General features: G+C 46.8%; 1 long non-coding RNA gene across 1 annotated transcript in view; it reads left to right on the top strand.

Annotated features, from left to right (window-relative positions):
* Positions 1 to 855: 855 nt before the first annotated feature.
* LOC123455547 overlaps positions 856 to 27,622 on the top strand; it is a 157,341-nt gene continuing 130,574 nt past the window's right edge. The window contains exons 1-2 of the long non-coding RNA XR_006633979.1: positions 856 to 1,085; positions 2,385 to 2,878. This is a non-coding gene — a long non-coding RNA (uncharacterized LOC123455547). The remainder of the gene's footprint in view (positions 1,086 to 2,384; positions 2,879 to 27,622) is intronic.

The following is a 27,622-nucleotide window of genomic DNA, read 5'->3' as shown; positions in this document are numbered from 1 at the left end:
GGGGATGCTGGGCTGGAGTTAAATTTCCGAGGGGTGGTGCGGGAGAGGATGGGAGCTAGGTCTTTAGGGGCCGGACCAGGTAGGGGTGAGGCCGGGTGGAGCTCTGTGCTCCTGGGTGGGGACGGAGCTCGGTCCTGGGGGTTGCTTTGCAATTTGCAAACAGAGGAAGTGTGCGCGGCCTGGGAGGGTGGTCACCTCGCTGCTCGGGAAACGCCCGGGAGCCCGGACGGTGTTACCCAGTGCCTGCAGCAACAGGTAGGCGGAAAGGCCAGGTGGAGGCTGCGCCGGACTCCTTCGGGCCTCCTCGGGTTGCTTTGAGGCTGTCCCTGGGGATGGCGTGCCGGCGGGCTGGGGGCGTGGGGAGAGAGTTTTCCTTCCTCAGGAGACCCTAGAGGGGTGCTAGCGGGCGTAGAGGAGGGCGAGCCCCAGGGGAGGACCCTGGACGGGCCGCTCCCTCCGTGCGCCTCTCCTCCCACTGGGCAAGCACCACTATCTTCCATTGTTGACCTCGACCCTTCGCTTGTTTGTCCCCCGAATGCTGGGAAACTGGCAGAAACTCGATGCCAAAGTGGACTGCTCGCCCGGATAGGCAGGGAAAGTGCGAACAAAGAGGTGCATCTCCCGGAAACAATGTTTGGAGATCCCCGGCGTGAGTGGGGAAGGAGGGCAGTCAAGACTGCGTGGGGAGGGGCCAGAGCCGCATCTCCCGAGCAAAGTTTCGAGGGGGGTCGCTGAGGGAATGGGGCAGTTGCCAGTTCTTGGGGAGCCCGCCGCCGGCCCTCCTCCGAGGTTCCCGGGGCGGGCGGGAGCCGGGAGAGGGAGGGGCGGGAGGAGGAGGGAGAGGAAGAAGGGGTGAGAGGAGAAACCTGCGGCCGCTCTCGCTCTTTGTCTGCTCGGGGCTCGGAACAAAGGGGCGCGGGATGAACTCTCGCCTCCCCGCCCCGGACGCCCGGCATCTCCCTCTGGTAACTTTGCGGACGGGACGTTCTCCGCTGTCAGGCTGCAGAAAACTGTCCAGCGGCCGTCCGGCGGCGACAATGGAAACAACGTCCCTTGCAAGTGCGAGCAAGTGGGGACGAAAGGCGGTGAGTGGAGCCCGCGGTCCTGTCCACCTTTCCTCCAGGTTGCGCGGCCCCGCGCCTGCGGAGGGCGAAGTCGTCGTCTAGTGGCCAAGTTTGCCTGCTGAATTGCCCCTTCCTTCCCGGCCCCCTTTTCTTTTGTTCTTTAACGATCTTGCAGATTGTTTATTTAAAATAGGCAAAACCGAAGCACACTTTGCTGTCATGTGCTTTATTATGTGAGGGGCTGGGGGCTCTCCCAGGGGTCAGCGTAAGCGATGAAACACGTTGATGAAGATGGGAACGAGGTCGGGCTCGCTCCCCGCCCAGCGCTCACTCTGGTCGCGGAAAAGGAAGAGATACGGAGGCGAGGATCCTTTCCTCACACGTTTTAAAACTTAACTGCGGAGCGCTCCGGAGGCCCGATATACGACACAACAAGCTTTCGACAATAGAATGCAGAAGGGGTTTGGGAGCTTTAAGGGTTCCCGAAAGCAGACTGGAGTTTTCTTGCGGCGGGGCGGGGCGGGGCGGGGCGGGGTGGGGTGAGGTGGGGTGGTGGGGTGGAGGAAGCTACAGGTTACAGACTGTCAGTAGTGCGGAGGTGAAGCCCTTAGATGGGGCCTGGACCACTAGTTAAGAGTCCGCCTACCCCCGGGCCTGGTTCAGGGTCCTGACCCACCCGGAACGCCCCATGCTATCTTTGGCATCCATCATCACTTGGGTCATTTCACAGACCCCAGTCCTATTTCAGTGTGCTTGAATACTAGGGGACCAGGAGCCTTCTAGTCTTCCCTGGCTTGGTTCTCCGCCCCGTCTTTTGTGTTTTAACCTTTTGTTTCGGCCAGCCACGCCCGCCCCAAACTGGGCTTGCTGTGACGCCTCTGCTCCGCGGAGAAGCTGCGCAGTCCCTCTTGGCACGGACCTGGGAAGATCCCAACTTTGTTTCCCAAGTATCCCAACTTTGGGATGCTTTTGGGTTGGTTCTTGCGCACTTGATGGACTGTTCAGCAACGAGACACCAGGACTTTGTATGAAATTTTTCTGTTTTTGCACTTTGCCACAAAAGTTGTTTATCCTTTACCAATCACTTCGTGAACTAAAGAAAAGACATTTTAGAGTCCTGAGTTGGGGGTTTGAGAAAGCTGGCACTGGTACGTTTGCTTTAGCTGTTAGGAGGCCTTGCAATATTACAAATGTGTCCTCCTTTTGAAATACAACCCTTTTATATAACCCTATGTCATTATCTTCACATGTTTTGTGAGATCCATCCAACTGCCAAGATAATTAATTGGTCACTTTCTCCACTCTTTCCTGTATTCCCAGTTGCTGGAGACTTTTTTCACATTCTTGGACTGATTCACTCATTACAAGACAAATGGAACATCAAACTAACTGCACTGCTAATGGCTGGATGAAACACCTACATAGTTTTTTAACTTCTTGAAGTTGGGATTCTGTATGGTGTGAGCTACATTACGTAGCTTAGAATGTTCATGTCAGAAGAAAATATATTAAGACAACGAGGAGTGGCTTGGAGCTAACCTTAAGTAGTTGCAATTGTACAGGTGTCATTATCATCAGAATCGCTGGTTGCTGGTCCGAGGACTTCCTAGCATGGCTTTCTGCATCCTGCATTGTTCTGTGGAGCTGCGTATATCAGCCAGGGACAAGGAACAGCAAGTCAATACTGGCTGGGTAGCCATCAGCTTCTTCATTTGGAGTTACTTGAGAGATACACTGTTAGCATTTTTGATGGTGTTTTCCTTATGTGGATTACTACAGCTGGATGACTGGAAGTTCTTCTCCACCTTGTGAAGGTACGATTCTTGTTAGACACTTTCGTTTGTGGCCTGACACAGCCATTAGGGAATAGTCTCCTTGTTTTGAGCTATTATTGCCTGACCAGTGATTTATAGCTCAAGATTTTCTTGTTTTGAAATGGGCTTTGTAGGTCCTTTTTCACATAGAATGATTACTTGGGCACTTCTGATAAAATTTTACTAAGTTGATAAAGTGTTCTTCAGTATTTGTGCACATAATGAATGTGGAGTAATGTACATTTTGTGTTAGGAATGGGTTGAGTGGATCCTGCAAGCTAATGCTCAATTCATGGTTGATTTTCTTAATTACAGATATCTATATCTAGATATAGATATAGATATCTAGATATAGATATATATAGATATAGATATATATATATAGATATTTTTTTTGAGGTAAGGTCTTGCTCTAGCCCAGGCTGACCTGGAATTCACTATGTAGTTTTAGGCTGTCCTGAACTGATAGTGATCCTCCTACCTCTGCTGGGATTAAAGGGGTGTGCCACCATACCTGGCAGTTATTTCTATTCTAGAAAAACATATGTGGCTTACAATATAATCAGTTCATTTTGGTAGTCAAATCCACAAGTGGCCTCAAAGAAATGGATTTCTAATGAAGGAGTCAATACAAGGTACAATTAATTCTATTAGAATTAGAATGAAAACTTTAGCTATGCAACACACCAGCCTGTAGATGTGTTTAATTATCATGATAGATATCAAGTTTTCATAGTGATTATATTACCTCTTAATTGTACAGTTCTCTCCTGCTAGCTCTGAGAATGTTGTCAGAACTCATGTACTGTTTTTTGGTGACATTCAAGAAGTTCTGTCTTCCTAGTCTAAGCATTGGTTTGCTATGGAAAGTGAGTTTTTCCTGTAGGATTTGGCTAGTTGAGAACTGGAGGTATCTTTATCCTGGTATAGTATGATTTGCTTATTTCTACTTGTATAAAGTTAGGCCACTTAACCTTTCAGTGCTTCCATTTGTTGTGTTTAAAATGAAGGTTTCACCAAATTGGCAAAATCCTGCAGCTTTAAGATTCTATGATTTGTCGATTGTGTCAAAAATTTAGATACGTCTTTTGTTGTGAAGTTTATTTTTAAGTTGTTAAACAACAGAGCTACTGGCATGGAAGCTTAATGAGAATCAGTTACAATTCTGCTCTCCTCCAAGAAGGCAGATAGAATTCACATGCTATTGATGGTAACCTAGTGAGGATTAGTTACAGTTATTTTGCTTCACTGTTGTGAAGTGTATCTTCAGCTAAGTATGCTGTATGGAAATGCCAGAGTTCCTTAAGTATTCCACTGAAAGTTTATCTGTGGGAATGTTTTCTGGATATAGAGAAAGTGGCATTGTTCCAATAAGGGTATTACCTGCCTAAAGTAATATGCTTTACTTCTTATAATGGTTTTAGGCACAGAATTTTGAATCCTGGGCCCAGGCAATTACTAGCTGGGACACCTGGCCAGGTTACTTCATTTTCTTGACTCTCAGTCTTGTCATTCATAAAGTGGGCATCATAGCATCTCATAAGGTTGATGTGGGCATGACTTTTTTTTTTAAAGCATGTATGTACAGCTGGGAATGTAGCTCAGTAGTAGAGCTCTTGCCTAGCAGGCATACAAACCTGGGTTTACCAGGCATGGTGATGCATGCCTTTAACCCCAGCATTTGGGAGGCCAAGGTAGGGGGATCACTGTGAGTTGGAGGCCATTGACCTGGGTTAAAGAATGAGCTTAAGGTCAGCCTGGGCAAGAATGAATGGACAGGAGTGAACCCCTGCCTCAAAAAATAAAATAATTAAAAAAAAAACAAAACAAAACAACCCAGAAAACCTCCTAACCTTGGGTTTGTTCACTTCCCACAATTCCCAGCCCCACAAACAACAACCTGCAACAGCATATATGTAGGAAAAAGCAGAAGACTAAGCACCTGTAAACATGCAGTGAAGGTCCTATCATAGGTTTTCACAATAGTTAGTGATGTTTTAATGCATCAAGCTTTCTGTCTTAACTGTCTTCCAAACCATGTCAAGCAAAACTATTCACTGAAATAATATGTATTTGGACCAAAGTTCATACATACTTAAATATGCCTTTCTCTAAAAATATGTTCTATTTGATTCTTTTATGAATTTATTTACTTCAGCAAACATCAGCCAGGTCTTAGTTTAAGTCAGCACAATGGGGAGTCCCTGGCTCCATCTTAGTACCTGGGCCCTTCATTCCAGTTCTGAGTATTTGTGACTTGAGATACTAGAGACTTCTAGGGTTGGTTTATTCAGATTCTCAACCTTCAGAGCTAATCATGATGAATAGACTTCAGTACAACTTTAATTTCTCTGTTTATTCACTAGACAGCTAAAAGATGAAGTGATGTCCCATGACTCATTGATCAGGAAATCAAGAAGTGTTACAGGTTTTCTGACAGTAGTTTTTACAGAGACTTTATGTACATAAAAACTCTCAGTTGGCAGAGCAATATTTCTTTCCAAATCTTGGATTTTCATGGACTGGTTAATCTCTCCAAGAGATTAACTAACATGAGGAAGACTGCATTCATTTACATTCAGTATGTTTCTGCTTAGGAATATTTAGGCATTGCTTCTTGCCTAGAAATGATAATGTTAAAAATAAAAATATGAGATTAAAGTAGAAAAATGTATTCTCAAAAATTATATCCAAGACTTTGTTGGGAATATTTGTTTTAATAGGTTATATATTATTAATATATCGGGCTGGAGAGATGGCTTAGCGGTTAAGCGCTTGCCTGTGAAGCCTAAGGACCCCAGTTCGAGGCTCGGTTCCCCAGGTCCCACGTTAGCCAGATGCACAAGAGGGCGCACGTGTCTGGAGTTCGTTTGCAGAGGCTGGAAGCCCTGGTGCGCCCATTCTTTCTCTCTCCCTCTATCTGTCTTTCTCTCTGTGTCTGTAGCTCTCAAATAAATAAATTAAAAAAAAAAGAAACAAAAAAACTATCAACCACTGATAGACTAGTTTAAGTACAGAGTTTAAAATAATTTTATTAAGGTCTCTATATGTTGTTAATCCTTAACATTATAACCAAATATACTCAATAACTTTATTATCTTACCAAATTTTATACTTTTAGGTACTTAGAGTGGCTTGTTGATTTTGGTCAGGGTGAATTAGTAGACTCAGAACAGTCTACCATATAGAAAGTGAGGTGGTTTGAACCAGGGGTCCCTCATAAACTCACGTGTTCCAAATGCTAGTTCCCCAGGTGATGGCAATTTGTAATGGTGCCTCTTGGAGGGGGTGTTTTGTGGTGGTGGGTTTATGGTGCTATAGCCAGCTTCCTCTGGCTAGTGTTTGGCATATACTCATGCTGAAGTGTTCCACCTGATGTTGGTCAGGAGGTGATGTCCACCCTCTGCTCATGCCATGTTTTCCCCTGCCACCAAGGAGCTCCTCCTTGGGTCTGTAAGCCTAAATTGACCCTTTCTTTTCATCAGCTGATTTAGTCAGGTGCTTTGTGCCAACGACAAGAAGGCCACTGCAGGAGGAAGAAAGTCTGAATTTTCAGCTGAGCCTTCATGATGACTTTAGTGCTAATTACCTTAGAAGTGGATAAAAAGCATGTGCTCAACTTTGAGTTGTATAAGCCTGGGAGGCGATTATCAGGCCCTTCGCCATGCACCGAGCTCCATTTCTACTTAGGTGTTTGTTCTGAGCTTCTCTAGGACCTTGATTCTCTTTGATTTTGTTATTTATGGTCCCAGATTTGTTGACTGGAGCTAGATGCTAGCCATCTCCAAGCACGTTGCTTGTATTTTCTTTTTATTCTTTTTTAAAATTAGTTATGGACCTACTCAGTATGTAAACAGCACATGTTGATACCATCCTTATCCTCTTCCTTGTCCCCTCCAAAGGGACCCTCCTCATTGGGGTGCTGGTTGTCCCCATGGGATTGTGGGTCATCATTGCTAGTATTTCTGCCCATTATTATTATTATTATTATTATTGCTGTTGCTTGGCCTGGAGGTTGAACCCAGGGCCTGCTGCTTGCTTAGCAGGTACTATTGAAGCCTTCTTTATTCATCTGTGGCTCTTTCCTTTGGCAGGTGTTGTCTGTTGAGTGCTTTCTGTGTGCCAAGTGGTTCTCTGCGCAGAGCACACAGCAGTGAACAACAGCTGTGAAAGTCCTTGAAGTTTTGAAGCTTTTGCTACTGACAGTAAAAGATCTGGTTAAAGGTGGATGCCAGTATGGAGAATAATGAAGCAGGAACGAGAGATGGGAGGATAGGAGAAGTTACAGTTTTCATTGAGATGGCCAGGTGTGACCTCATGGAGAAGGTGACATTGAAGGTTGACAGGAAGGTAGCCAAGCATTGAGCTAGGTTATGGCCTGGGTGAAGAGCTCTTAGGTGGAGGCAGGGACAAATGTCTGAGGCAACAGGAGAGCTCAGAGTACCTGGTGGCTGGAGAGGAGAACACATGGGGCATTGGTAGGACACAGGTGAGAGAGGAGATAGGAATGTGGTGGGCAGGTAGCAAGGGCTTTTAGAAGGACAGAGCCGTGGGCTTGCTCTGTGCTGACAGGGTCCTTCGAAGGGTTTTAGACAATAAATGGTCCAACATTACTAAAGTGGCAATGAGGTGACTCTGGCTTCTGTGTGTTTGAAGCTAGAGTAAAGGTAGGTGTGGCCAATCAGGGAGACCTTTGGGTAGCACTGCATTTGTCCCAGTGTGAAGTGACAGTGCCTTGGAAAGCAGGGTGGAAGCCGCGTGGAGGTAGGGGTGAGGCGGGAGGGATGGATGGATAGCAGAGCTCATGTTAGAGCAGTTCTAGTAGGTGGGATGGGAAATAGAGAAAGAGGAGTGATAGATGATTCTGAGACTTATCCTGAACCCATGTAAAGAATAAAGGTTGGTGTGTGTGTGTTCATATGTGTATACATGACTGTGAAGGTCAGAGGTCAATTCAGATGTCTTTCTCATTCACTTTCTACCTTATCTTTTAAGACAATATAAGGCCTGACTGAGCTAGACTGGCTGGCCAGAGACGCTCGATGGTCCTCTTGACGCTGCCAGCGCAGTGCTGGGTTGCAGGTGCACATTACCATGCTAGCGTTTACCTGGATCTTGAGGGATCTGAACTCAGTTTCTGCTTGTGTTGCAGGTACTTAACCCACTGAGCCATCTCCCCAGGCCTAGGCCTGATGGCCTTTAACTAAAAAGAGGAGTGTGCTTGCTGGAGAATGACCAGGAACTCAGCTCAGATCTGTCAAGATTTAGAGACTTTTAAAACACCTAAATAGTTTCATAGTCAGGGTTTCAAGATAGTAATCTAATAATGTGGATTTGTAAGTTGGAAGAAATAAATGTAATATAAAGCCTTAAATGAGTGAATTCCACAAGATGGTGAGTTTAGAAAGAAAAAAGCTTGAGGTCCTGAACTCAAGACACGCCACATTTAGAATTGGGGAGAATGAGAAGGGACAAGTAAAGAAAAATAAATGCCAAATGCTGATGTTAGGTGAGGCGAAGTGAGAATGTGAGAGTCATGCTCCGTGCTAGTCTTGGCTAGATGGTTTCTAAAAAACAGTGTTGTTTTTCTTAAATTGTGTGATCTACTACTCAACTTTAAAAGTGTCCTCTAGGGCTGGAGAGATGGCTTAGTGGTTAAGCACTTGCCTGTGAAGCCTAAGGATCCCGGTTCGAGGCTCAACTCCCCAGGACCCACGTTAGCCAGATGCACAAGGGGGCGCACGTGTCTGGAGTTCGTTTGCAGTGGCTGGAGGACCTGGCACACCCATTCTCTCTCTCTCTCTCTGTCTGTTGCTCTCAAATAAATAAACAAACAACAACAAAAAATTAAAAGTGTCCTCTACTTAAAGTAAGGTTGGTCAGTGCTTCGTCAGTGATAACAGTGCTTTCAGGTGCATCAGTGTTGTCTAGCCGGTGACACAGAGGACGTGGCAGGACCATGCTGAGTTGGGTTTGCAGAGGAAACTGTGACTCAGGAGTGAGGGAGCTCATTCAGAGTCACAGAGTACAAGGCAGAGGTGTCGCTTATCTTCAGATTTTGTCTTTCATAAAATTTGGCCTCAAGTAAGAAATTCCCAAAGTGTGGCTTACAAAGTAAGGGTTTTCCAGCCAGGTGGCAGCACACTTGTCCCTGTGCTCAGAAGCTGCAAGAAGATAGTAGTTTAAAGCCAGTCTGGACGATATAGGGAAACTGGCTTGTTGGGTGGGGGGGGGGGGGATGAGAGGGAGAGAGAGAGGAATAAGGAAGGATTACTTTTTATATTATTTTACTTTTGGACTCCACCATAAGGGAGTCTGGAGTAGGATTGCTCCAGACTTCACTAATGTGGTAGCTCTGAAGTGTCATAGCAAACCAAAGACAGAAAGCATGAACCTTTGATGTATTTGTGTGTGTGTGTGTGTGTGTGTGTGTGTGTGTGTTTGTGAGAGAGAGAGAGAGAGAGAGAGAGAGAGAGAGAGACAAAGAGGGAAAGAGGGAGAGAATTGGCATGCCAGGGCCTCTAGCCACAGCAGTCAAACTCTAGATGTGTGTGCCAACTTATGCACATGTGTGACCTTGTGAACATGTGTGACCTTGTGCATATGCATCATCTTGTACATCTGGACTCTGTGGGTTCTGGGGAATTGAACCTGGATCCTTAGGCTTTGCAGGCAAGTAACTTAACCACTAAGCTCTCTCTCCAACCCATGATGTATATTGTTTAAATTGATTAATTTATGTTTAGTACATACATGTTAGGCAAGCACTCCACCTGTGAGCTGCCCCTCCATCCTGATGTATATATTTTTAAGCACATAGTCTAATGATTTGGGTAGGGCGTAATGTACAAATTAGTACAGTCAATACATTACTATTTTTTTTTTATTTCTTTGAGGTAGGGTCTTGCTCTAGCTCTGACTGACCTGGACTTCACTATGTAGTTGCAAGGTAGCCTGGAAGTCATGGCAGTCATCCTACCTCTGCCCTCTGAGTGCTGGGATTAAAGACATCTGGCTCCATTACTAGTTTTGAGTCTTATTCTGGTGGTATGAATGTAATTTTCCCAAGCTTTGATTAATATTAAGCTTCTTGGGCCTGAAGAAATGGCTTCATGAGTAAGGTGCTTGCCTGCAAAACCTAAGGATCAGGTTCGATTTTTCTACCCACATAAGCCAGATGCATAGGTAGTGCATGTGTCTGGAGTTCATTGGCAGTGGTATGAGGCCCTGGTGCACCATTCTCTATCTGCTCCCATCGCAAAAAACAATAAATAAAATATTAAAAAATTAAGCTTTCTACTTAGTCTGGAACAGGCTGGTGGAGGTATAGCGTTGAGGGTGGATCTTGTGGTCCACATTCCTAAGTACAGTTGTGTGGAGGAGGAGGAGCACTGAGGGAGGATCTTGTGGTCCACATTCCTAAGTACAGTTGTGTGGAGGAGGTGTAGCGCTGAGGGTGGATCTTGTGGTCCACATTCCTAAGTACAGTTGTGTGGAGGAGGTGTAGCGCTGAGGGTGGATCTTGTGGTCCACATTCCTAAGTACAGTTGTGTGGAGGAGGAGGAGCACTGAGGGAGGATCTTGTGGTCCACAGTGCTAAGTACAGTTGTGTGGAGGAGGTGTAGCGCTGAGGGTGAATCTTGTGGTCCACAGTGCTAAGTACAGTTGTGTGGAGGAGGTGTAGCGCTGAGGGTGGATAATGTGGTCCACATTCCTAAGTACAGTTGTGTGGAGGAGGTGTAGCGCTGAGGGTGGATCTTGTGGTCCACAGTGCTAAGTACAGTTGTGTGGAGGAGGTGTAGCGCTGAGGGTGGATCTTGTGGTCCACAGTGCTAAGTACAGTTGTGTAGAGGAGGTGTAGCGCTGAGGGTGGATCTTGTGGTCCACAGTGCTAAGTACAGTTGTGTGGAGGAGGTGTAGCGCTGAGGGTGGATCTTGTGGTCCACAGCCCTAAGTACAGTTGTGTGGAGCAGGTGTAGCGCTGAGGGTGGATCTTGTGGTCCACGGTGCTAAGTACAGTTGTGTGGAGGAGGTGTAGCGCTGAGGGTGGATCTTGTGGTCCACAGCCCTAAGTACAGTTGTGTGGACGAGGTGTAGCGCTGAGGGAGGATCTTGTGGTCCACATTCCTAAGTACAGTTGTGTGGACGAGGTGTAGCGCTGAGGGTGGATCTTGTGGTCCACAGCCCTAAGTACAGTTGTGTGGACGAGGTGTAGCGCTGAGGGAGGATCTTGTGGTCCACATTCCTAAGTACAGTTGTGTGGAGGAGGTGTAGCGCTGAGGGTGGATCTTGTGGTCCACATTCCTAAGTACAGTTGTGTGGAGGAGGTGTAGCACTGAGGGAGGATCTTGTGGTCCACATTCCTAAGTACAGTTGTGTGGAGGAGGTGTAGCACTGAGGGAGGATCTTGTGGTCCACATTCCTAAGTACAGTTGTGTGGAGGAGGTGTAGCGCTGAGGGTGGATCTTGTGGTCCACAGCCCTAAGTACAGTTGTGTGGAGCAGGTGTAGCGCTGAGGGTGGATAATGTGGTCCACAGTGCTAAGTACAGTTGTGTGGGAGGTGTAGCGCTGAGTGTGGATCTTGTGGTCCACAGTGCTAAGTACAGTTGTGTGGAGGAGGTGTAGCGCTGAGGGTGGATCTTGTGGTCCACAGTGCTAAGTACAGTTGTGTGGGGGAGGTGTAGCGCTGAGGGTGGATCTTTGGTCCACAGTGCTAAGTACAGTTGTGTGGAGGAGGTGTAGCACTGAGGGAGGATCTTGTGGTCCACAGTGCTAAGTACAATTGTGTGGAGGAGGTGTAGCACTGAGGGAGGATCTTGTGGTCCACATTCCTAAGTACAGTTGTGTGGAGGAGGTGTAGCGCTGAGGGTGGATCTTGTGGTCCACAGCCCTAAGTACAGTTGTGTGGAGCAGGTGTAGCGCTGAGGGTGGATAATGTGGTCCACAGCCCTAAGTACAGTTGTGTGGAGGAGGTGTAGCACTGAGGGAGGATCTTGTGGTCCACAGTGCTAAGTACAGTTGTGTGGACGAGGTGTAGCACTGAGGGAGGATCTTGTGGTCCACAGCCCTAAGTACAGTTGTGTGGAGGAGGTGTAGCACTGAGGGTGGATAATGTGGTCCACAGTGCTAAGTACAGTTGTGTGGAGGAGGTGTAGCGCTGAGGGTGGATAATGTGGTCCACATTCCTAAGTACAGTTGTGTGGAGGAGGTGTAGCACTGAGGGAGGATCTTGTGGTCCACATTCCTCAGTACAGTTGTTTGGAGGAGGTGTAGCGCTGAGGGTGGATAATGTGGTCCACAGTGCTAAGTACAGTTGTGTGGAGGAGGTGTAGCACTGAGGGTGGATCTTGTGGTCCACAGTGCTAAGTACAGTTGTGTGGAGGAGGTGTAGCACTGAGGGTGGATCTTGTGGTCCACAGTGCTAAGTACAGTTGTGTGGAGGAGGTGTAGCACTGAGGGTGGATCTTGTGGTCCACAGTGCTAAGTACAGTTGTGTGGAGGAGGTGTAGCACTGAGGGAGGATCTTGTGGTCCACATTCCTCAGTACAGTTGTGTGGAGGAGGTGTAGCGCTGAGGGAGGATCTTGTGGTCCACAGTGCTAAGTACAGTTGTGTGGAGGAGGTGTAGCACAGAGTGTGGATCTTGTGGTCCACAGTGCTAAGTACAGTTGTGTGGAGGAGGTGTAGCACTGAGGGAGGATCTTTGGTCCACAGTGCTAAGTACAGTTGTGTGGAGGAGGTGTAGCACTGAGGGAGGATCTTGTGGTCCACAGTGCTAAGTACATTTGTGTGGAGGAGGTGTAGCACTGAGGGTGGATAATGTGGTCCACAGTGCTAAGTACAGTTGTGTGGAGGAGATGTAGCACTGAGGTAGGATCTTGTGGTCCACATTCCTCAGTACAGTTGTGTGGAGGAGGTGTAGCGCTGAGGGTGGATAATGTGGTCCACATTCCTAAGTATAGTTGTGTGGAGGAGGTGTAGCGCTGAAGGTGGATCTTGTGGTCCACGGTGCTAAGTACAGTTGTGTGGAGGAGGTGTAGCGCTGAGGGTGGATCTTGTGGTCCACAGTGCTAAGTACAGTTGTGTAGAGGAGGTGTTGCGCTGAGGGTGGATCTTGTGGTCCACAGTGCTAAGTACAGTTGTGTGGAGGAGGTGTAGCGCTGAGGGTGGATCTTGTGGTCCACAGCCCTAAGTACAGTTGTGTGGAGCAGGTGTAGCGCTGAGGGTGGATAATGTGGTCCACAGTGCTAAGTACAGTTGTGTGGAGGAGGTGTAGCACTGAGTGTGGATCTTGTGGTCCACAGTGCTAAGTACAGTTGTGTGGAGGAGGTGTAGCACTAAGGGTGGATCTTGTGGTCCACGGTGCTAAGTACAGTTGTGTGGAGGAGGTGTAGCACTGAGGGAGGATCTTGTGGTCCACATTCCTAAGTACAGTTGTGTGGAGGAGGTGTAGCGCTGAGGTTGGATCTTGTGGTCCACAGCCCTAAGTACAGTTGTGTGGAGCAGGTGTAGCGCTGAGGGTGGATAATGTGGTCCACAGTGCTAAGTACAGTTGTGTGGGAGGTGTAGCGCTGAGTGTGGATCTTGTGGTCCACAGTGCTAAGTACAGTTGTGTGGAGGAGGTGTAGCGCTGAGGGTGGATCTTGTGGTCCACAGTGCTAAGTACAGTTGTGTGGGGGAGGTGTAGCGCTGAGGGTGGATCTTTGGTCCACAGTGCTAAGTACAGTTGTGTGGAGGAGGTGTAGCACTGAGGGAGGATCTTGTGGTCCACAGTGCTAAGTACAGTTGTGTGGAGGAGGTGTAGCACTGAGGGTGGATCTTGTGGTCCACAGTGCTAAGTACAGTTGTGTGGAGGAGGTGTAGCACTGAGGGAGGATCTTGTGGTCCACATTCCTCAGTACAGTTGTTTGGAGGAGGTGTAGCGCTGAGGGTGGATAATGTGGTCCACAGTGCTAAGTACAGTTGTGTGGAGGAGGTGTAGCACTGAGGGTGGTTCTTGTGGTCCACAGTGCTAAGTACAGTTGTGTGGAGGAGGTGTAGCACTGAGGGTGGATCTTGTGGTCCACAGTGCTAAGTACAGTTGTGTGGAGGAGGTGTAGCACTGAGGGTGGATCTTGTGGTCCACATTCCTAAGTACAGTTGTGTGGAGGAGGTGTAGCACTGAGGGTGGATCTTGTGGTCCACAGTGCTAAGTACAGTTGTGTGGAGGAGGTGTAGCACTGAGGGAGGATCTTGTGGTCCACATTCCTCAGTACAGTTGTGTGGAGGAGGTGTAGCGCTGAGGGAGGATCTTGTGGTCCACAGTGCTAAGTACAGTTGTGTGGAGGAGGTGTAGCACTGAGTGTGGATCTTGTGGTCCACAGTGCTAAGTACAGTTGTGTGGAGGAGGTGTAGCACTGAAGGAGGAATTTTGGTCCACATTCCTCAGTACAGTTGTGTGGAGGAGGTGTAGCACTGAGTGTGGATCTTGTGGTCCACAGCCCTAAGTACAGTTGTGTGGAGGAGGTGTAGCACTGAGGGAGGATCTTTGGTCCACAGTGCTAAGTACAGTTGTGTGGAGGAGGTGTAGCACTGAGGGTGGATCTTGTGGTCCACATTCCTAAGTACAGTTGTGTGGAGGAGGTGTAGCGCTGAGGGTGGATCTTGTGGTCCACAGTGCTAAGTACAGTTGTGTGGAGGAGGTGTAGTGCTGAGGGTGGATCTTGTGGTCCACATTCCTAAGTACAGTTGTGTGGAGGAGGTGTAGCGCTGAGGGTGGATCTTGTGGTCCACAGTGCTAAGTACAGTTGTGTGGAGGAGGTGTAGTGCTGAGGGTGGATCTTGTGGTCCACATTCCTAAGTACAGTTGTGTGGAGGAGGTGTAGCGCTGAAGGTGGATATGTGGTCCACAGTGCTAAGTACAGTTGTGTGGAGGAGGTGTAGCGCTGAGGGTGGATCTTGTGGTCCACATTCCTAAGTACAGTTGTGTGGAGGAGGTGTAGCGCTGAGGGTGGATCTTGTGGTCCACAGTGCTAAGTACAGTTGTGTGGAGGAGGTGTAGTGCTGAGGGTGGATCTTGTGGTCCACATTCCTAAGTACAGTTGTGTGGAGGAGGTGTAGCGCTGAGGGTGGATCTTGTGGTCCACATTCCTAAGTACAGTTGTGTGGAGGAGGTGTAGCGCTGAGGGTGGATAATGTGGTCCACATTCCTAAGTACAGTTGTGTGGAGGAGGTGTAGCGCTGAGGGAGGATCTTGTGGTCCACATTCCTAAGTACAGTTGTGTGGAGGAGGTGTAGCGCTGAGGGTGGATAATGTGGTCCACATTCCTAAGTACAGTTGTGTGGAGGAGGTGTAGCGCTGAGGGTGGATCTTGTGGTCCACATTCCTAAGTACAGTTGTGTGGAGGAGGTGTAGCGCTGAGGGAGGATCTTGTGGTCCACATTCCTAAGTACAGTTGTGTGGAGGAGGTGTAGCACTGAGGGAGGATCTTGTGGTCCACATTCCTAAGTACAGTTGTGTGGAGGAGGTGTAGCACTGAGGGAGGATCTTGTGGTCCACAGTGCTAAGTACAGTTGTGTGGAGGAGGTGTAGCGCTGAGGGTGGATCTTGTGGTCCACAGTGCTACGTACAGTTATGTGGAGGAGGTGTAGCACTGAGTGTGGATCATGTGGTCCACATTCCTAAGTACAGTTGCTGGAGGAGGTGTAGCACTGAGGGAGGATCTTGTGGTCCACAGTGCTAAGTACAGTTGTGTGGAGGAGGTGTAGCGCTGAGGGTGGATCTTGTGGTCCACAGTGCTAAGTACAGTTGTGTGGAGGAGGTGTAGCACTGAGGGTGGACCTTGTGGTCCACAGTGCTAAGTACAGTTGTGTGGAGGAGGTGTAGCGCTGAGGGTGGATCTTGTGGTCCACAGTGCTAAGTACAGTTGTGTGCAGGAGGTGTAGCGCTGAGGGTGGACCTTGTGGTCCACAGTGCTAAGTACAGTTGTGTGGAGGAGGTGTAGTGCTGAGGGTGGATCTTGTGGTCCACAGCCCTAAGTACAGTTGTGTGGAGGAGGTGTAGCACTGAGGGTTGATAATGTGGTCCACAGTGCTAAGTACAGTTGTGTGGAGGAGGTGTAGCGCTGAGGGTGGATAATGTGGTCCACATTCCTAAGTACAGTTGTGTGGAGGAGGTGTAGCACTGAGGGAGGATCTTGTGGTCCACCGTGCTAAGTACAGTTGTGTGGAGGAGGTGTAGCACTGAGGGAGGATCTTGTGGTCCACAGTGCTAAGTACAGTTGTGTGGAGGAGGTGTAGCGCTGAGGGTGGATCTTGTGGTCCACAGCCCTAAGTACAGTTGTGTGGAGGCGGTGTAGCGCTGAGGGTGGATCTTGTGGTCCACAGCCCTAAGTACAGTTGTGTGGAGGAGGTGTAGCGCTGAGGGTGGATAATGTGGTCCACAGTGCTAAGTACAGTTGTGTGGAGGAGGTGTAGCACTGAGGGTGGATAATGTGTTCCACATTCCTCAGTACAGTTGTGTGGAGGAGGTGTAGCACTGAGGGTGGATCTTGTGGTCCACAGTGCTAAGTACAGTTGTGTGGAGGAGGTGTAGCACTGAGGGTTGATAATGTGGTCCACAGTGCTAAGTACAGTTGTGTGGAGGAGGTGTAGCGCTGAGGGTGGATAATGTGGTCCACATTCCTAAGTACAGTTGTGTGGAGGAGGTGTAGCACTGAGGGAGGATCTTGTGGTCCACAGTGCTAAGTACAGTTGTGTGGAGGAGGTGTAGCGCTGAGGGTGGATCTTGTGGTCCACAGCCCTAAGTACAGTTGTGTGGAGGCGGTGTAGCGCTGAGGGTGGATCTTGTGGTCCACAGCCCTAAGTACAGTTGTGTGGAGGAGGTGTAGCGCTGAGGGTGGATAATGTGGTCCACAGTGCTAAGTACAGTTGTGTGGAGGAGGTGTAGCGCTGAGGGTGGGTCTTGTGGTCCACAGTGCTAAGTACAGTTGTGTGGAGGAGGTGTAGCACTGAGGGTGGATAATGTGTTCCACATTCCTCAGTACAGTTGTGTGGAGGAGGTGTAGCACTGAGGGTGTATCTTGTGGTCCACAGTGCTAAGTACAGTTGTGTGGAGGAGGTGTAGCGCTGAGGGTGGATCTTGTGGTCCACAGCCCTAAGTACAGTTGTTGAGAGAGGCGGCTGGAGTTTGGGATGCTGGTTTTTTGTTTTCTCTCTGCTGTGCATATATCCTGATGTGAACCAAGTTCTTTCCCTCATGAAGCTTCCCCTGGAAACTAATCCTGAAATAAAAATGCTTTCTTTTCATATGCTGCTTCTGGTCACTTGTCTGTCCATGAGAAGGACCCTGTAAGCTTTTGGATAAAATTAGCATGAGATGTTCCCTGTAACCATTTTCATTCAGTTTCTGTTGGCATCACTGGTCTCAGGCAGCCACAGATGTGTTTCTGTCTCTAGAATTCACTTTACAGGACATGCCATGTAGTGCATTCATATCGTAGTGTAGTCTGTGCTTACCGTAGAGATTATAACGGCATACAAGGGTTGGCATGCGTCAGTACGTGGTTCACTCTCCTTTTAAGGAGTCCTCCACTCCATGGACATGCCCCTTCCCTCATGGTCATGTGCTCACCAGGGCACAGCCATGGAGCTGGTCCTGACTTCGTTATTGCACTGGTGCTTCCGTGAGCACGTGTCCGTAAGTCTTCACACTGATAGGCGTTTTCACTTCTTTTGGGTACATTCCTATGACTTGAATTGGTAGATGGTATGGTAATTATTTTAAGAAACTGACTCTTTTTCAGTTGGTGATAAATAAATACCATGTTACAGGTTTGAAGTTACAGCTAGCAGTCTGAAAATTTAGTTTCTCTACAACTTGGCCTTTTTATAGTTTTTTTTTTTGTACAAGAGGGAAGATTTCTCAGGAGTCCCTGAGCAGATATTGTGATATAAACACAAGAAGCTGAAGGCAAACTAGTCTCTATCAAGGTGCCCTGAGGGATGGCTGCTCTCTGAGTAATCAGCCATCAATAATGCAGCCTTGAGAGGGCAGGCTCCTGCTTTGTGTGGCTAGCCACCATGTGAAGGGTAAGGATGTTTTATTAATTTAAACATATAAAACAGGATCAAGGTCTCTGTGAATATAGCAATCATAGTTTTAAAAGTTGGCCATTAGTGTCACAGGCTTGTAATCCCAGATATTTGGGAGACTGAGACAGGAGAATTTCAAGTTCAGTGCCTGCCGGGGCTATAGAATGAAATCTATAATATGTTCAGTCACCTCCTTCCACTCCCCCCTCCCCCCAAAGCCTTGGGCTGGGGCGATGACTTAGTGGGTAAAGGCACTTGCTTACAAAGTCTGTTGGTTTGGATTCAATTCCCTGATATCCATGTGCAGCCAGATATATAAAGTGGTACATGCATCTGGAGTTCATTTGCAGTGGCAGGAGGCCCTGGTGCACCCATTTTCTCTCTCAAATAAAGTAAAATACTAAGAAAAAGAAAAGTTACTTATAAACTCACATGGAAACAATTTATTTTACTGGAAGTCAGATTATTAAATTTTATTTCTGTTATCACATTAAAAGTCTCAGATGAATAGATGAGTATGGAAGTACAGGTCTGTAATCCAGACTGTGGGAGGAAGATACAGGAGGTTTAGGAGCTCAAGGCTAGTCTTGGGTACTTGAGACCTTGTCTCAAAAATACCAAAAACCAAAAACAAGACAGAAAGAAATGAACGAAAAATAATTTACAGACCTAACCTGTGCAAACTAACAGAGTAAAAGTGCTGCTTCTGGAAGAGACAGGGGCAGTCCCGAGGCCCCAGCCTGCCTCTCTTCTGAGGCAACATGTACCTCTGTATTTCAGTAACAGGTTTTCATTATCAAGATCGAGTGAGCTCACAGGCACCCAATCCCCAGCTCAAGATAAGGATATTTAGACTAGGTTAAGTGTTGTGCAACTTGGCAGCAATTTGAGAGAAACTATTTGAACTGAGATTAGGGAAAAAAAAACAACTTCTTTTTAAAAAATATTTTCTTAATTTGAGAGAGAGAAATAGACAGAGAGAGACACAGAATGGGCATGCCAGGGCCTCTAGCAGCTGCAAACAAACTCCAGACGCGTGTGCCACCTTGTGCATCTGGTTGTACATGGCTACTAGGGAATATGAACTTGGTTCCTTTGGCTTTGCTAGCAATCACCTTAACCATTAAGCCATCTCTCCAGCCCCCAAAAGAAGCTTCTTAAGTTTTTAAAATTAATTTATTTGCACATGTGTTTGTATGTCTGGATGTGTTAGGGCCTCTAGGCATTGCAAACAAAGACCAGATGGTTGAACCACTTTTTGAGTGTGTCTTGGGTTGTTTGCAGGCAAGTGCCTTTAACCAGAGTCATCTTCCCTGCCCCACAAGAACCTTTTTCTTTCTTTCTTTCTTTCTTTCTTTCTTTCTTTCTTTCTTTCGTTCTTTCGTTCTTTCGTTCTTTCGTTCTTTCGTTCTTTCGTTCTTTCGTTCTTTCGTTCTTTCGTTCTTTCGTTCTTTCGTTCTTTCGTTCTTTCGTTCTTTCGTTCTTTCGTTCTTTCGTTCTTTCTCTTTCTCTTTCTCTTTCTCTTTCTCTTTCTCTTTCTCTTTCTCTTTCTCTTTCTCTTTCTCTTTCTCTTTCTCTTTCTCTTTCTCTTTCTCTTTCTCTTTCTCTTTCTCTTTCTCTTTCTCTTTCTCTTTCTCTTTCTCTTTTCTTTTCTTTTCTTTTCTTTTCTTTTCTTTTCTTTTCTTTTCTTTTCTTTTCTTTTTTGAGACAGGGTAGATGTTGTGGCGTTCAAATACCACGGCCACTTGCCACTGCAAAAAACCCCCAAACCAATCCAAACCAAACCAAAAGAACCTTGTGCCACTTTTTGTATCGGGCTTACATGGGTAGCTTGGGAATTGAACCCAGGGTAGCTGACTTTGCAAGCAAATGCCTTAAACCACTGAGCTATCTTCTTAGCCCCTGTAATTTAAAATGTATTTTAAAAAATGTATTTTTTGTTGTGAGTTTCAGGCTAACTAGAGCTAAGCAATGCTCTACTTAAGAAAGGTATTAATAATTTAGGCATAGCTTGAGGTCATTGTGGGGAGACATGTTTTACCTGAATCTCTGTGACTCTTGCTCTGAGAAGTGTGAGAGGAGCTTTTATGCACTGATTCCTAGAACTCTGTAGCTGTCATTTTAAATTCATTTATATTTATAAATTAGAGGCAGAGGGAGAGAAAGAGAGGGAGAGAAAGGGCACACCAGGGCCTCTAGCCACTTCAAACTAACTACAGATGCATGAGCCACTTGTGCCTCTGGCTTGTGTGGCACCTGGAGAATCGAACCTGGCTCCTTAGGCTTCTCAGGCAAGTGCCTTAACCACCAAGCCATCTCTCCAGCCCTAGTTGTGGTTTCAATACTATTTATATTTTCAATTACACAGCAATGTTGAAAGCATCCAAACAGCTTCAGCAATTTGCATTAGAGATAATTTCATGAGATGAAGAAATTTAACTTTTTTAACTGTGTGTGTGTGTGTATGTCTACATATGTAATATTTAAGTGTGATATTTGCCCATAATCCATGCGCTGCCATATGCTGAACATCTTCTCTACATTACCCAATACAGTACTGACACCATGTGAATAGTGTTTATATTGTTTAGGGAGTAATGGTGTGGAAAAGTCTCTGTGTTTAGTTCAGGTGCAGCTTCCTTTCTTTTTTTGTCTCCTCCCCCAACCCCCGAGGCAGAGTCTCATTCTAGCCCAGACTGACTTGGAACTCACTCTGTAGCCCAGGCTGCCCTCAAATTCACAGTGATCCTCCTATATAAGCTTCATAAGTGCTGGGATTAAAGACTTGAGCCACCATGTTTGGCTTTGTGATTTTTTTTTTTTTTTTTTTTTTTTGAGGGAGGGTCTCACTCTAGCCCAGGCTGACCTGGAATTCACTATGGAGTCTCAGGGTGGCCTTGAACTCATGGCGATCCTCCTATCCATGCCTCCCTTATTAAAAGCATGCGCCACCATGCCCGGCTCTTTGTGAATAATTTTGGTCTGAAGTTGGCCCAGTCTGTGGGTGGAGAACTCACGGACACCCAGGTCTGAGTATGGATCTTCAGAGGCGGTGTGCCTTCCTTTCTCAGGACAGTGCTTTTAGCTTCTTGGCCTTTCAGCACCTTAGTGGGATGTTAGCTACTCATCTTGTTGCTGAGATCAAACTCCCACCACAGAGCACCTTTCAGAAGGAAGGGTTTGTTTGGAGACAGCTTGAGAGCCCAGCCCACCCTGCCGAGGACAGGAAGGCAGGAGCACAGGTGCTGGCCAGACCCTGCGCGCCCTTTAGAAGTGGGGTGACGGCTGGCGCTCAGCTCACGTTCCCCTTGTTGTTCAGTGCCCCATCCATGGTGACACCTGCAGGCATGGTGGGTCTTTCCTCAGCTTATGCTTTCTGGAAGCACCTTTATAGACACCCTTAGGTGTATTTCCATGGTGATTCTAAGCCCAGTTAAGTTGCCAGTGAAAATTAACAGCACCAGGAGAAACCGGGCTTTCTTTTCTAAAAGCTTAGAGCAGAATTAGTTGTGTCAACCTGACCATTCTTTGCCCCTTTTTCCCGGGTCTGGGTCCCTCTCTGAACTCAGCGAGCCCAAGACAGGTGGGCACGAATGTGGCACCTGTCAGGAACCCGCAGTTACTGACAAGAAGGCTTTTCTGCAGTGCTTCCTACATTTGGCCAAAATAATTAGAATAAAAGAGATGATACTGTAACACAAAATAACAACTAACCCCCCAAACACCAGCATATGTTTTTAGCTTCTTTGATGGTTGAGATGGTTAAGTTTGTGTCAACTTGATCTGATTAAGAATCCACAGACATTCCTCATAAGGGGGTCTCTGAGGTTGCTTCCAGGAAGGATTTTACAAGTAAAGGAGGAAGCCTGTCTTCAGGGTGAGCCCTTCTCCCACAGTGGGTGGTCTGTGGGGGCTGGGGGCTTTATCTAAAGAAGCTCTGGGTAGGAAAGTGTCCCCTCCTCCCACCTGGCTGCCCTGCTGCTGCTGCTTTCCAGCGCGGACTGAAGAGCGGTGTCTCTCCAGGAAGCCTCCAGGCCTTCAGTACCAAAGTGGGGCTGCTGAGGTGTCCAGCCTCGTGGACTGAGAAGCTACGAGGAGGTTCCTTGACTCTCAGGCCCACAAATTGCTATTGTTGGACTAACATCAGCTAATCCAATAAATTCCCTTTTAATACACTTCATTCTGTTGGTTCTTTTCCTCTAGAGAACCCTGACTCATACAACGGTTTATTTTGTGGATTAGTATTGGTCAAAGGATAGGCAAAACTCACTTGCCAATCTGTCTTTAGGATAAATAGACCTTGGTTCTGTCACAATACATTTTCATCATTTAGCCGTGTGGGAATTCAGGTGAAAGTTCACGGAATGTTTTTCTTCAACAAAAATTTCTGAGCTCAGTGAGTAAGAGTGCTTGCCAAAAGCAGTATAAGCCTGAGACCCTGATTTTGATTCCCCAGGACCCATGTCAGGAGCTGAGTATGGCCACACATGCCTGTAGCTGCAACCATAGTCCTGTGAGAGCAGAGGCTGGAGAATCACTAGGACTTCTGAAAACCACAGCTCCGTGTTCAGCGAGAGACTCCATCTTGAGGAAACTAGTGAATGAGACAGTGGACAGACACTCCTGAGTGCATCTGCACATGCATGTGCATACACCCACTCCCCCACACATACAATCCCCCAAACTGTCAGTTTCTTCTTGACTCCACAGCCACATGTGGAATTCTCTTCATTACTGTGATCCGTCTGCTGTATGTGAATACTGTGTAAATACTGTATGTGGGAACAAGGATACCTGAGAAGCAACTAACCAAAACGCCAGCCAGAGGCACACTGTCAGAACTCTAGCTCCACCTACTCCCTGTGTGATCCCCGTGAGCTCTTAGGGTTTGAGCGTATTCTGGCTTCCGAAGTCCGAGATGGGTTTGCTCATTCATGCTAGTTGGTCCGATCACCTTTGGAACACAGTGCCCAGAACATTGTGCCTAGTGCTCCAATGAGACGATCGGTCTACCTTTCTTTATGAGTCTGTACATCTCCGTTTTTTATTTTATTTATATTTTTGTTTTGTTTTTGTTTTTTTCCAGGTAGGGTCTCACTCTAGCTCAGGCTGACCTGGAATTCACTATGTAGTCTCAGGGTGCCCTTGAACTCATGGTGATCCTCCTACCTCCTGAGTGCTGGGATTAAAGGTGTGCACCACCACGTCCGGCATTGTTTGTTTGTTTTTTCCCAATTGATTCTAATCTAATGCAGGTTGTGCAAATCTCACAACTTACTGCTTCTTGTGTATGTCCTGGCCTTTTGTCTTCTTTTGTTTTATACTCAGAAATTACTGTCCTTGGAACTATTTGTTTTTGAGACAGGGAGGATCTTGCTGGCCTCAAATTCATAGGCTTCCTGCCTCAGCTTCCAGCATGGGGATACCTTGCATAGCTCTCGTATACACTGTTCAGACACTATCTTGTTTTGACAGCATCTCACCCCACATTGGCCTTAAACTCACTATGTAGCTATGGGTGAGTTCGAACTTCTGATCCTCTTGCCGCCCCCTCCCAAGTCCTGGGATTCCAGCTCTCTGCCACACATGCCTGTCTTATGTGGTGCTGTTGATCAATCCCAGAACTTGATCCATGCAGACAAGCACTCCAGCCACCAAGCGATATCCTAGCCCTTGTCTTTGGTTTTTGCCTTCTTTAGACCTCAGTCCTCTGGGCTGGCAAATCCTAGTGGATCCAGGTTGGCCCACATGCTCTCACATTCTGCCTCCTGTTCCTTGTGGAATAATCTTTAAGTGTGCTGCTAAAAGCAAAAGTCATGCAAGTATTTCCTGAATCAGAACTCCTCATCTGCTATTCCTTCTGCATCTCCAGGGCTGACTGCATTGAATCTCATATTCTAAGTGACATCCTTGAAGTAGGGTGAAATACAGAGCAGACCCTGTCAATCATCCAGCAAGTACTGAGCTATGCTGAGAACTGTCTTCATGCCTCATGTACCTGAGTCTTCTGAGCCTTTGAAAACAGTGATGGATGAATCATATCTGTGCTGCTTCTTTATTAGGCAGCATTTGGATCCACACAGGGAATCATAAGCTTTGCTTAAATCCAACATGAACAGTATTTTATTGTGTCTAACTTATAAGTAGCTGGGGGTGGAAAGCCTATTCTAATAAAATTGCATGGGAACTGGGGTCAGATGGAAGGAAAGAGAATATTCAGTGTGCTCTTGTATGTATGTTGGATTCTGTGTCATGTGACTGTATTTTATCTACTTCCTGCAGGAGGATGAAAGGAAAGAAGGAAAGGAGGCAGGAGGGAAAGGAAATATTAATTAAAGGGAACAATACCTCAATTAAGTAATATGTCTAAGTGATGAGCTTGTGTAAAGTGTCTTGCAAAGCTCTTGGGAGATAAAAGCATGCAGACAAAGGAGCCCCTCGGAGAGTCCTAGGTGCCAGCCTCAGAGAATGATCTTGAAACCTGCCAGCAACCCCTAGAGTGGGCTTTGCTCTTCACATCTTGTGCATGAGGGGATTGAAACTGTTAATGGTAGAGCTAAGAGTTGAATGTACGTTTGTCTAAGTACCCTGTCATGCTGTCCCTCCTATAAGGATGCAGCATAAAGGATGTCAAGTGACCAGGGCATTCCATGTGAAATTCCTTCACCGGGAAACTGTGATACTGTGGCCTGCAGTGCCAGTGCTCTGTCCTCTCTACTGGCCTCTCTCCCTCTGCCTTCTCTCCTTTCTTCTTCTTTTCTTGGTTGTATAGAACATCTGGCTTTCTTAGTCCTTCCTCCATCCTTCCTTCCTCCCCTCCCTCCCCTCCTCCCTTTCTCCCTTCCTTCATCCATCTTCATTCATCCATTTACACCTATCCATCCAGCTGTCCACCTATTTATCCATCGACCCATCAATCTACAAATGCACCACACATCCATCTAGCCACCCACCCACCCACCCATTCACTGTCATTAGGTAATAGAGCTAGACTAGATGTTGTGATATTGGACAAGGCTATACTGTTTGTGTAACATCAGAAGAGAGGAGGCTTTGGGTATAATATTGGAGACTGTGAAGAATACCTGTATATCTGTTTGGAAGGGTCACCAGACCCTCTAATCTCATCCTATGTGGAGTCAAAGCTTTGCTATTTTTCTTTTCTTGAATGTATTGTTGTGGTCTTCATTGCCTTTCATTTTGTTTTGTTGTTTTAAATTCAGAGAGCTCATTAAGAAAATTCCATAAAGCCAATCTTTGACAAACTTACCATTTTAGAAAGACTCTGCAGGTTTCTTTCAAAAAGATACAGAAACTTTGTGAATTAATGTGTTATCCACTAAAAAACAAAGGTGGACTTGAGCCCATGGGGAGATGTGAGGAAGCATTAGCGTGGAGCCCTCTTCTGCCGTTGGGTGTGCTGTGCAGGACATAGACATGTGCGTGAGATTTTTCAGGCAGGACTCATAGCACAGGATGGCCTCCCATTCTTGGCAATCCTTCCTCCTTAGTTTCCTGACTGTTGGTATTGAACTCATGCCTGGGTTCTTAGGACTTAGAAGGCATTTGCTTTCTTCACCTGTGAAAAGATAGGCCCCGAAATGAAACCCAACAAGAAGACTGGAGAAACAGTGACAAAGAAGTGTGTAGGGGACAATGGAGAGAAGCACTCGTGTACACAATGGAGATGAAACCAACAGGACCCCAGACAACAGCCTGAGCAATGACTGTGATCCGCCTCAGAGCAGCTGCAGGGGCTCATGGTCATTGGAGATGATCAGAGGGAACCTAATGCTGCCTCTGTCATCACAGGGAGACTCTCCTCCTTTAGACAGCATAGTCCACATTCCCTAAACACAGGGGAAGGGTTTGGGGAGCACACAGTTTAGCACCTTTCATCCCAGGGAGACCTAGGAAATTATCTTTGCAGATATGGTAAAGGATTTTTGACAAGAAGACATTATCTTGGGTTGTCTGGGTGGGTCCTAAACCTAGTCACAAATGTCCTTAGAAGAGAGGGACAGGTGTGAGGACAGAGGCAGAGATCATAGTGATGTGGCCAAAAGCCAAGGAGTGCAGCAGCTAACTCCAATTAGAAAAGGCAAGTAATGGGTTCTTCACGCACTGTGGCCATGCTGATAACAGTACAGAAGAAATATCTGTTGTCTTATGTCACAAATTTAAAAAAAATATTTTTTTTAATTTGAGAGATAAAGGGAAAAAGGAGAGAGAGAGAGAGAGAGAGAGAGAGAGAATTGGGGCTTCAGGGCCTTCAGCCTTTGCACATGAACTCCAGACACATGTGCCGTCTTGTGCATCTGGCTTACGTGGGTCCTGGGGAATTGAACCTCAGTCCTTTGGCTTTCTGGCAAGTACCTTAACCACTAAGCCATCTCTCCAGCCCTTATGTCACATGGTTTTGATGCCAGCCCTAAGAAAACAGTCTGGGCTATGCACTTTCTGAGGGGCAGGCTGTGTCCTCTGCACTTGGCCACTTTGCAGCAGGCAGGCTCTGCACAGTGGCACCCACATTCTGCTGCTTGACCTGGTTCTTAGCTGATCCAGAAATCCAGAGCCTGAAGATTCATATTAAAATTTTATTGGAGGAGAAGTGAGACCAGCAAGACTGGCATTTATTTTCAAAGAAATTGATACCCCTAAGGCTTGCACTTGTCATTTCATTGCATCTGGAAGCTTGGAGTCATACAACCTGTTTCTGGGGAGCCCCTTTGCTGGAGCATGAATGAGCCACTGAGACCTCAGCTAGCAGAACAAGAAGAGCCAGTCTACCAGGGTGGTGGCTTGATTCTTCATTAGATACTGTTCTGAACTTTCTCTCCTGTACTGACAGTATCTAAATGGCAGTGTTCAGGGATTTCTGGATCACAACCAAACTGCCTTCTGTTGAAATCTTCCATGAAATGTAATTTTGAAACTGTGAGCTTGGTTCTTACTCCAGCAGAACCTTTACTGTATCTCCTGGGGCTCAAATGGGATGGGAACTCCATGTTCTTTGGGAAATGCTATCTGTTGACATATGGAGACAGCAGCGGGAGACTGGGCTGGCATGGACATTGTGCTGCCTAGGAGTATGGCCCCCATTTCTTTTTTGCTTGAGGCAGGGTCTCACTGGAATTCAGGCTGGGCTTGGAACTTCCAGAAGTCCTCCTGCCTCGGCATCCTGAGTGCTGGGGTTACAGGTTTGTGCCACTATACCAGGCTATTCCTCTCCTTTTTTTCTTCTTTCTCTCCCTCCCTTTTTTCCTTCCTTTCTGTTTATGGAGTGGTCTCCCATAGCTCAGGCTAATTTTGAATGCTCAAGGTAGGTGAAGATGACCTTAAACTCCTAAACTTCTTGTCTCCACTTCCCAAATTTTGAGGTTATAGGTATGTGCCATTGCACCCAGCTTTAAAATAAAAACATTTGGGTTGGGGGGATGGCTTAGCTGTTAAGGTGTTTGCCTGCAAAGCCAAAGGACCCAGGTTTGATTCCCCAGGACCCACGTTAGCCAGATGCACAAGGTGTCACATGTATCTGGAAATTGTTTGCAGTGGCCAGAGGCCCTGGAGCACCCATTCTCAATCTGTTTGCCTTTCTCTCTATTTCTCGCTCAAATAAATAAACGTAGTGAAAAAATATTGACAGTTGGGAGTCTAGTGTTACACCAGCCT

The sequence above is a fragment of the Jaculus jaculus genome, chromosome 17 (genome assembly GCF_020740685.1).
Source record: "Jaculus jaculus isolate mJacJac1 chromosome 17, mJacJac1.mat.Y.cur, whole genome shotgun sequence".
NCBI lineage: Eukaryota > Metazoa > Chordata > Mammalia > Rodentia > Dipodidae > Jaculus > Jaculus jaculus.
The sequence above is the reverse complement of the archived record's forward strand: the minus strand, read 5'-3'. Positions and strand labels throughout refer to the sequence as shown.